The sequence below is a fragment of the Elaeis guineensis genome, chromosome 1 (genome assembly GCF_000442705.2).
Source record: "Elaeis guineensis isolate ETL-2024a chromosome 1, EG11, whole genome shotgun sequence".
Taxonomy (NCBI): Eukaryota; Viridiplantae; Streptophyta; class Magnoliopsida; order Arecales; family Arecaceae; genus Elaeis; species Elaeis guineensis.
This window is the reverse complement of record NC_025993.2, coordinates 17,347,149-17,358,414: the sequence shown is the minus strand read 5'-3', so window position 1 is coordinate 17,358,414 and position 11,266 is coordinate 17,347,149. Positions and strand designations below refer to the sequence as shown.

The window sequence follows — 11,266 nt, the reverse complement described above, 5'->3', positions numbered from 1 at the left end:
TGGGGACGGAGCCCAACTCCCGTAGGAGTCCGGGCGGAGTTTTTCTTGCAATTGAAGTTGGGGACGGAGCCCGGCTCCCATAGGAGTCCGGGTGGAGTCTTCCTGCAATTAAAGTAAGGTGCGAAGTCCGGCTCCCGTAGAAGTCCGGACGGAGTTTACCAGCAGTTGAAGTTGAGGACGGAGCCCAACTCCTGTAGGAGTCCGGGTGGAGTCTTCCTTGCAGTTGAAGTTGGGGACGGAGCCCGGCTCCCGTAGGAGTCTGGATGGAGTTTTCCTTGTAGTTGAAGTTGGGGACGGAGCCCGGCTCCCGTAGGAGTCCGGGCGGAGTTTTCCTGCAATTAAAGTCAGGTGCGAAGTCTGGCTCCCGTAGGAGTCCGGACGGAGCTTACCAGCAGTTGAAGTTGAGGACGGAGCCCGGCTCCCGTAGGAGTCCGGGCGGAGTCTTCCTTGCAGTTGAAGTTGGGGACGGAGCCCGGCTCCCGTAGGAGTCTGGACGGAGTTTTCCTTGCAGTTGAAGTTGGGGACGGAGCCCGGCTCCCGTAGGAGTCCGGGCGGAGTCTTCCTTGCAGTTGAAGTTGGGGACGGAGCCCGGCTCCTGTAGGAGTTCGGGCGGAGTTTTCCTTGCAGTTGAAGTTGGGGACGGAGCCCGGCTCCCGTAGGAGTCCGGGCGGAGTCTTCCTGCAATTAAAGTAAGGTGCGAAGTCCGGCTCCCGTAGGAGTCCGGACGGAGCTTACCAGCAGTTGAAGTTGAGGATGGATCCCAGCTCCCGTAGGAGTCCGGGCGGAGTTTTCCTTGCAGTTGAAGTTGGGGACGGAGCCCGGCTCCCGTAGGAGTCCGGGCGGAGTTTTCCTGCAATTAAAGTCAGGTGCGAAGTCCGGCTCCCGTAGGAGTCCGGACGGAGCTTACCAGCAGTTGAAGTTGAGGACGGAGTCCGATTCCCGTAGGAGTCCGGGCGGAGTCTTCCTTGCAGTTGAAGTTGGGGACGGAGCCCGGCTCCCGTAGGATTCCGGGCGGAGTTTTCCTTGCAGTTGAAGTTGGGGACGGAGCCCGGCTCTCGTAGGAGTCCGGGCAGAGTCTTCCTTGCTGTTGGAGTTGTTGGCGGAGTCCGGCTCCTGTAGGAGTCCGGAAGAGGTCTGTCTGCAGCCGAGATCGGGGGAGACTCCCGAGGGTCACTCCCGTTGAGAACTTCGGCTGAGGGTATTTTATACCCAACAGTTAGCTTTCTGTTTGCTCGTTGGTTTGAACGGTGGGAGGGGGTCCCTTGGCATATCGTATCCATGAGGGACCATCTATGTCTTGAATCCAAACCTCAGGGATCCACTGAATGAAATTTGGCGTATCCTTCAGGAAGCTCTTAAACAGTGGGGAGCTGCATTTCAGTCGAAATTTTCTGAGATTCTGCACGGCAGTTGGAGCATTTTGATGCTGCTCGAGTAGGTCCAATAACCACCATGGGAGCTGCTCCATTTGTTGATCAAAATTATTGGAAACATCTTGGAGGCACTCTGGCGAGTGACCGATAGGTATCTCTGAGGGCCCCTGTACTGCAGAAGGATGTTCCAAGACCAGGTATTGCAACTTGTCAAGATTCTCCACTTGCTCTAACCTTGGGAAATTCAGTATTTCCATTGATTTCAGCATGGGAAGGTTGGATACTCTTTCCAACATCGGGTTTTCTTTAATGTAGAGCTTGTCAGTTAAGGAGAGGTTTTTTATTTCTCTCAGATTGCTGGCACCCGTAATATACAATTCCTTCAAGTTGGTGGCATGTCCCAGACCTTCCGGAAGAGCTATTAGCTCGGGACAGTTCTCTAGAACTAGGGTCTTGAGACGCGGCAGCAGTTTAGAGGCTCCTCTTATTTCATCATCACCAACCTCTTCCCCCATGCCTAATGACCATTCTTTCCAGTTACGCATGTCTCAGAGTAGCAGGTATTCAAGCCTTGGAAATGCAGTTACTACTGAGGCACGCCGACCAAGAAGCTCTGGTCCGATCCTTGAGATTGCGTCTGCTCCTGTAATCCGAAGGTATTTTAGCTGGGGCAATAGGCCTAGTGGAGGAAGTTGCGGACAAGACCTACAATTATCAAGTTTCAAGAATGACAGTTGAGGAAATGAGGCACCCAATGAGGATGACATCAACCAGCCGGAAAACCCACTGCCAAAGAAGTTGGAGAAGAAAAGGTCTTCCAGGTTGGATGGAGGAGAGAGGTCGTTGCATATCTTGTTCACTTTCTGGCTTGCGTCCTCCCCACATCGTGGCTGATTATTCTCAGCTTCGGGTGGCAGCCAACACAGAAACAATCTTCTAAGAAAGCGGCAGTTTGCAAGTGCCGAAGCTTCTGCTCGTGACCCTCCAACCTGTCTATCTGCAGCACTCTCAGCTGGTACAGAGATTGCAGCTCCTCCAAATCGCACCCCTGGTCTTCCTCACCACCATCATCACCGACCACAAATCCTTCAAGATAGACGAGATTTCTCAGTTTGCCTATTCCTTTTGGGAGATGGCTCAATGGAGTTCCGCCGAGACGAAGGCATCTTAGATTGCACAAACTTGTGATGGCCTTGGGAAGCGTGTGCAAGGATTTACAGCCCGAGAGGTTCAACGTCTGTAGATTTTGAAGGCGTCCGATAGACTCTGGTAAATTGTTGACATTCGTTTGAACAAGATCCAGGAGCCTTAGATGTAACAGGTTTCCAATGGAGCCCAGAAGGCTCTCTAGTTCCGCGCCGTGCAAGTCCAAAACTCGAAGCTGCCCGAGTCTTTCAAGTTCATGCTCAACTATCTTTTGTCTTTGGATTATTCCAGATAATTAGAGTCCTCAAGTGTCACACCCCAAACCTAACATCCGGATCGGATACGTGATGGCACACACTCTTTAGAGCAAGTCCTAAAGAATATACAAGGCCAAATTAAATCATTACAACCTTATCAACCATAATATTTAATTTCAATAATAATTCATAAAACTTGCATAATTACAATTAACATTCCTTCAATCCTCTGATCAGGTATCAACGGTACTCTATCTATGCATCCGCTCACTCACAAATCCATACCATAGCCAACCATGGACATCTTGTAACTCTGAGAAGAAAAGAAATATGAAGGGGTGTGAGCTTTACAGCCCAGTATGAATTTCCATATCACACCAATATAATAATATAATCTGAAAATAAAAATAAGCAATAACACATAAAAGCCGATGTTCACTGTCCAGAATATTGCAAACATTTATAGATTATCTGTTTTATCAAAAGAGATGCATTATCATATGTTAATAAGTGAAACAATTTTATTCAACGATTGTTTCATGTCTTATCTTTCTATTTTCTTCTATTATCACATTGTCTTTGATCCTTTTCTTTTTGGCTTTGGCTTTGGACTACCAGGATCATGCGACGATCTTTTATTCGGATCGATTTTTGTGATCTTCCTCGGATCGAAATATTCATGATCTTTCTCGGATCAAAGTGATCATGATCTTTCTCGGATCAAATCATTCATGATCTTTCTCGGATCAGATTCTTCCACACATAAACCTGTGAGGTTGTCCCAGGCATAAGCTCCTGACAGACTATTCCACATGACAAGATCAGTCCAAACTATATTTCTCTTTCTTTTCATTTTCATGAAATTATAATATTTGGCTTCATTAATCAATTCAAATTTTGCAGTGTAATAAATATGTCATACCCATATAATCATGCCATCAATCACTGATACATATATATTGATATAACATACTCATGCTCAAAATCACATAAATAAATAACAGTGTCTCAGATATAACAAATTCATCGATCTCAAATTCAACGATGCAAAATCATTGAGATAAAACCAACGATAAAATAACATATATAATGATGATCATGTACAAGGATTCTTACCTTTACCGATGACTGATCCAAGCACAGAAATCAATGTTCTTCTTTGATTTATGAATTTCTTTAACAAAATATTCCACTCAATATCATATGCAGATAATTATCTCTTCATAACCCTAATCAAATATAAAAATCATATATGGAGAAAATTATCCGATAATCAATCCTAATAACACAAATCTAGGATCTCTCTCAGGATTAACCAAAATTAGGATTTGTCTAAGTATCTGGATCCTCCACTGATCTATAAGATTTTTAGAGAGAGAAAATTCATGAAGAGAGAAAAAATTCTAGAGAGAGAAAGTAGAGAGAGAAAGTGGAGAGAGAATCTTTATATCCTTCCGATAAGGCAATCATGGTCGAGATCATCAGAGATCATATCAGGGTGACTCAATATGAATTAACCATGATTGATGTTATCAATTTCGAATAAAGATCGGATCGGAATCTAATCTACTGCACGAATTTCAGAGTAATCTCAGGTCATCATATTTTCATATCAATTTTATCCTAGGATTTGTGATGAAATCAGAAAGAGAAAGATACTAGAGAGATAAAATCCATAAAGAGAGAGAAAGGTTTAGAGAGAGTATCTAGAGAGAAAAAATATAGAGAGAGGAGAGAGGAAAGAGAGAGAAAGGAGGGAGAGGAGAGAGAGAAATTTTTTCTCTCTTCTTCTCTTTTTTTTTTATTTTATTTTTCTTTTTCTCTTTCTCTTTCTCTTTTTCTTTTTTTTTTTCCTTCTTTCTTCTTTTTTTTCCTTTTCTTCCCACGACCTCCCTTGGGCCGAAACAGGGGACGGACGAGGGGACTCCAGCTTGGCTCCGGCGAGGGCGACGGCTTTGTCGAAGGTCCGGCAGCAGGTGGAGGCGGCGGTGGAGCAAGGGATAGCCGGCGGCAAGGTTCGGCCGGCGAGAAATCAAGAAGAGATCGAAAAAATAAGGGATCGCGACTTTTTCTTTTATTTTTTGATCATTGGCCGATCACCGGCGGCCAATACCTTCAGGGAAGAGATATAAAGGAACGAGGGTCCTATCCTAGGGATGAGATGCCACAACCAACAATGCCGGTGGCCGGAAAAGAAAGGAAAGGGTCCGGCTGAAACAGAGCAAAATAGGATTCACCCTTTTCATAGATTTTCTAGTGATCCCGAAGGCCGGCGAGGGTGCACGAAGCCATGGGAAAGGAGAGGAAGGAAAAGAGGAAGGAGAAGAAGGGTTTACCTCAAGCTTCAGCAGCGTCGTCAGCTCCAATTTCCGACGAGCATGGGTACGAGAGGCCTCGACTTCAATTAGAGAAAAATAAGGAGAAAGGAGAGAGAGAGAGATCGGTGATCATCATGGGTTGTTGAGGAGGGGGAGAGGGGGTCTTATAAAGTGGAGGGGAGGTCGAATCCCCCTCAGATTGGACTTCTCCTTCGGTGATTTGGATGGAAGAAGACTCCCAGCGGAAGTCTTCTTCGTTCTATTTTTTTTTTTATATATATGGGCTTTGGGCTTTTGGGCTTGGTCCAGGGCCCAAATGGGCCGGGTGTTACAAGTTCATGCTCAACTATCTTTGTCTTTGAACTATTCCACACAATTAGAGTCCTCAAGTATCTCTGCTTTTTCACTGCATCAGGGATTTCTAGCCTCTCTCCCACACTTGAAATTGACAAACGACGAAGCTTGATCAAAGGGTTCGTGTTCCATATTTTTTCATGACCGACAAAAGTACTCTCCTCTCCTATCAAAAACAGAGCAAGAGAACGTAGCAGTTCGTGCATTGTGCACACACTCTCATCCGCATAATTAGAATCAGGTCGCAAAAGATTCCTGAAAATCAACTCTTTATAATAATCTTCAGCTAAATCTTCTAGCAATACATCTCCTTGCGATTTTACAAAACCTTCAGCCAACCAGTACTGAACAAGATCATCACGATACATCGGAGAGTTCTCAGGATATAAGGAGCAATAAAGGAAACATTGTTTAAGATCAGATGATAAATCTTCATAGCTTAAAAATTAGGCTCCTGGGAGTTCTGTCTGAAGTTGGCTCATGGACCATGCATCACTTCTGAGAACATTATTCCACTCCATCCTGCTTCTCTTCTTCAACCTTAAAACACCTGCAATGGTCTTGATTGCAAGAGGAAGACCATCACATTTTTTGACAATTTTAATCCCAATTTCTTTTAAATTAATGATCTCTTCCTTCTCGTCATCTCTAAAGACTTTCTTGCAGAGCAATGCCCAGCCATCATCAGTATTCATTTCGTCAACATGGTGGACAAGTGCACTTATATTTTTAGCCATATTTATGTCTCGAGTAGTGATCACAATCCTACCACTAGCTGCTGCACCTTCTAAAGGATATCTGAGCAGATCCTCCCACACTTTTGCTTCCCATATATCATCTAATACGAAAATGAACCTTCTTGAAAGGACGGAGGAAAGATTGGGTAGGAGTTCAGCCTTTGTTTCAGCCTGCCCATAATTTCCACCTGCACTTCTTATTATCTCTTTCAGCAACTTTGTCTCTAAAAAATCCTTGGAAACACATACCCATACTCGTATAGGAAAGTTTTCTTTTATTCTTTCATCATTGTATATATTAGAAGCAAGAGTAGTCTTGCCGATTCCACCCATCCCAACAATCCCCAAAATCCAGCATTTTTGTTTATCTTATTTGACTAATGAATCCACAAGACTCTGGGTAGCTTCTTCAATTTGTGTCCCTATGATATCAGAATTGACCTCAATGGGAAAAGTTTGACGAGGATTCACTCTACTCACTTGGACAACTTGGTTAGTGTATTCTTCTAGTTTAGGCAGTGCTGATCTATCATCTACAATCTCTTTCAGCCTATTATTAAGATCTCTAATTCTGTTACCAATTTCATGGTGGAACTTCAAACAACTGAAGCAAGAAAATAGAGGAAAGGGATGGCATACCACTGAAACAGACTGATGACTTTCCGATAATTCGCTGCCTTCTATGATACAAATGTAATAACCCAGATTTTTAAAAAAAAAAATTAACAGAGGAGGAGGAAGACTCCTAACCGGAGTCTTCTTCCTTCCCGTTTCCAGCAAAATCGGACTCGAGGAGTCCGGCTAGGGTAGAAAACCTCCTCTATAAAGACCCCCCATCCTCCCTTAGGATCTTTCAACAAAAATTTTCGAAAAAATTTGAGGAATTGTGGAATTTTCTCAAGGGAGGCATCGTGAGCGTTGATCGGAAGAGAAGGGCCGCCGAAGCTGTTTTTGGCCACCGGAACCTAGGTAAGGTCCCAATCCTTCCTTTTCTCTCTCTTGCTCATCTTCTCACAACCCCAGACCTCACCGCCGGCCATCGATTTTGCTGGAAATAAATTCCAAAGAAGATCCCCTGTTTTTCGAAAAAAAAAAAACCCACCGGCCGAACCCCATCGCCGACCGGCTTCACATGGTCGGCCGTCGTTGCCGGATCTTCGGCCAAGCCGTCGAAGCCCGAGCCACCGAGGGGGGGGACCTCACGGTCTTCCCCTGTTTCAGCCAAGGGAGGCCGCGGGAAGAAAAGAAAAGAAGAACGAAGAAGAAGAAGAAGAAAAGAAAAGAAAAAGGAAAAAGAAAAAGAAAAGAAAAAGGAAAAAGAAAAAGAAAAAAAAAAGAAAAAGAGAAAGAGAAAAATAAAAATAAAATAAAATAAAAAAGAAGAAGAAGAAGAGAGAGAATTTTTCTCTCTCTCCTTTCTCTCTCTTTTCTCTCTCTCCTCTCTCTACCTTCTCTCTCCAATTTCTCTCTCTAGATTATCTCCCTATTTTCTCTCTCTAAATTTTTTTCTATTTTTATGAATTTTGTCTCTCTGGAATCTTTTTCATTCTTTGATTTCATCACAGACCGTAAAATAAACTTGAAATGAAAATAAGATGATCTGAGATTGCTCTGAAATTCGTGCGGTAGATCTGATCCCAGTCCGATCCTATTCAAAATTTATAACATTTGATTCATATTGAGTCACCCTGATAGGACCTCTGATGATCTCGACCATGATTGCCTCATCTGAAGGATACGAAGATTTCTCTCTCCACTTTCTCTCTCTATTTCTCTCTCTAGAATTTTCTCTCTCTTCATGAATTTTCTCTCTCTAGAAGTCTTATGGATCAGTGGAGGATCCAGATACTTAGACAAATCCTAATTTTGATTAATCCTAAGAGAGGTCCTCGATTTGTGTTATTAGGATCGATTATCGGAAATTTCTCTATATGTGATTTTTATATTGATCAGGATCATGAAAAGATGATTGTTTGCATATGATATCGAGTGGAATATTTTGTTAGAGAAATTCATAAATCAAAGAAGAACATTGATTTTTGTGCTTGGATCAGTCACCGATAAAGATAAGAATCTTTGTACATGATCACTATTATATATATGCTATTTTACTGTTGGTCTTGCATTATTGGTTTTGCATTGTCGGATTTGAGATCGATGAATTTATTATATCTGAGATACTGTTATTTGATTTTGAGCATGAGTATGTTATGTCAATATATATGTATCAGAGATTGATGGCATGATTATATAGATATGACATATCTGAGTTGATCATAATGCAAGTCGGAATTGATTTGATGAAATCAATACATAATAATTAAATAAAAAGAAAGAGATATATGGTATGGACTAGCCTTGTCATGTGGAACAAACTGTCAGGAGCTTATGCCTGGGACAGCCCTCACTGGCTTACAGGTGGATCAGCCGGCCAGGAGCTCATGCTTGGGACAGCCCATCAGGAGCTTATGCCTGGGACAGCCTCTCACGGGCTTTCGTACGTGGGACAGCCGGCCAGGAGCTCATCCTGGGATAGTCTTGAAAGACTTTTTAAGTGGATTCGATCCGGATGATGACTGAGGTGTAGACTTGGATAGTCCAGAGCCGGAAGGAAACTGTTAAGAATCATGTGATTATGAAAGGAGAAATGAAAGATAAGACATGAAATAATTGTTGAACAAAAGTATTTCACCTGTTAACATATGATGATGCATCTATTTTAACAAGACAGAAAATTTATGGATGTTTGTATTATTCTGGACATTGAACATGAGATTTTATATTTTATTGCTTATTCTTATTTTTAGATTTTATTACTATATCAGTGTGATATGGAAATTCTTACTGGGCTGTAAAGCTCACACCCCTTCATCTTTCTTTTTCTTCTCAGAGTTACAGGATGCTTATGATTGGCTATAGCTTGGATTTACGGATGAGCAGAAAGATAAATAGTGTCATAGTATCTGATCAGAGAATTGAAAAAATTTAAATTATAATTATGCAAGGTTTTACAAATTATTGTTGAAATAAGTTATTATGGATGTTAAGATTGTAACGATTTAATTTGGCCTTGCATATTCTTTAGGGCTTGCTCTAAAGAGTGTGCGGCCATCACGTATCCGATCCGGGTGTTGGGTTCGGAGCGTGACAACAAAGATCGATGATATCATCCGCATCATACATGATATCTTTCAACTCCCTCACCCAATTACTGATGTTTGGGTCTTCATGCCTCTTCCGCTCTGCATGTTCAAGAAAACCTCTTATCCTTTCCAGTCTTCTCTGAAGCTTCTGGAGCTCATCCTTCACCTTGAGCATGATTGACACCTCACCCTCTACAAAATCTGCGAGTTTGGTCATGTATCTTTGCACGAAAGCGTCTAAGATCATTGCCATCTTTTGAGAAGGGAAGCTCTTGACACCCCAATAGAATTGGAAACTGTGAGGCACTATGAATCCTTACAAGCCTATGTATAAAGATTTAAGAAAAATAGTTGTTGGAAGTAGGGAAAGGACTTGCTAGGGGGAAATTATTGCATGCACCAGGTGCAAGTGAACCGGCGCAAATCCGACGGTGGATATGCTCCGGGATTTGCCCCGGTTCACTTGCACCTGGTGCATGCAATAATTTGTTCTTGCGAAGGGACTTGGCACCAGATTCCCGTTGTCGGCCATGCAATTACCAAAGAATCCCTTAGAAAACAAGAGGAAAAGGACAACTCTATGGCACCAGATTTCCCTTGTCGGCCATGCAATAACCACAGAATCCCTTTATTGGCTGTATTGGTTTATTTAATTAGTTACCATCATGCTATAGCACCACCATTTGTTAATCTACTGTTATCATCAACTATTTTGTATTATAACCGCTAATAACAGCTATGTTGACATCCATTATTCATAACCGCCAATTTAACACATAATTCAATGGGAAAAATATTAGTAATATTATTTCGGTTATAATGGAAAATAATATTTTCTTCATAAATAAACAAAAACTAAATTAGTTACAGTAATGATATATTTTACTGAGAGGTCTTTCGGATGTACATCCCAACTTAATCTAAAGAGAAACTATCACAAGCAGAAGAGAACACTATTTTTTTATCTTGGATTTGAAGCACTAAACTGAGATCTTTTAAACAGGAATATATTCTTCTTAGGTTTTCATGTTAGGCAGTAGATAGGAACCGTGTTAATTAATTGATTATAAAGTAAATTTATTCCATTTGAGTCACTCCATATAATAAGACTAGGGTACATGTGGGTTGACATTAGCGGCTTGGCAATGACAAATGACTGGATATTTGTGACAGAGAACGGCTGAAATCTCAACTTCAATGAAGCTGGGAGGGAGAAGTAGGTGGTGATGTAAATTGACCACTAACCATGAAGCTAACAGAACTTACAGCAACAATTTATAATTATGCTGGATTATTAAGTTTATTATTTTAGTGGAAGGTTAGAGAAGACAAGATATTGTTGCATCTTTGCTCATCTTCTTTGGGGGACCCTCTGATGCCTAAGTCCACCAAGAGAGGCTCTGTTAAGGGCCTTCTCTAAGCTTGTGAGTGGACACAGTCAGATTTAATGTACCTTGGTCTGGAATTCAGAGTTTTTAGACTTACCAAAAGAGTTCCTGGGAAGGGTTTATATAGGTGAGGGTTGGAACACATTGCAATCGGCATCTCGGACATGAGGGAGGTTGTTAGGATAACCTCCCTCGCACGTGAAACATGCAATCCAGTGAGATATAGATCTCATGGTTAGGGAAGCAATTCTATCACTATGGCTAGCTATCATCGAATGGAGGGAAACTTTGGATATTTCCATGCGCGTTTTGGATGATCACATGATAGGAACTAGTTGGCCTAGGAGAAGGATTGCGTTATTGGTCCATGTCAAGCTCCAATTGGTTGGCAGTGTAATATCATACAAGTCGGATCTAAGGTATATCACTTACCCTCCACTTTCGAGATCAAGGTGCCTTTGAGAGCTCAAGCCAAAGAAGCAGATGAGCAGACTTGGATGACCGACTATGCACTATTTGTCATGCTATAGAGTGTAACTATAGAGTCGTG

At 42.2% G+C, this 11,266-nt stretch overlaps 1 pseudogene; it reads right to left on the bottom strand.

Annotated features, from left to right (window-relative positions):
- Nucleotides 1–1,216: 1,216 nt before the first annotated feature.
- LOC105038073 (putative disease resistance protein RGA4) lies at nt 1,217–9,658 on the bottom strand (annotated as a pseudogene).
- Nucleotides 9,659–11,266: the final 1,608 nt, after the last annotated feature.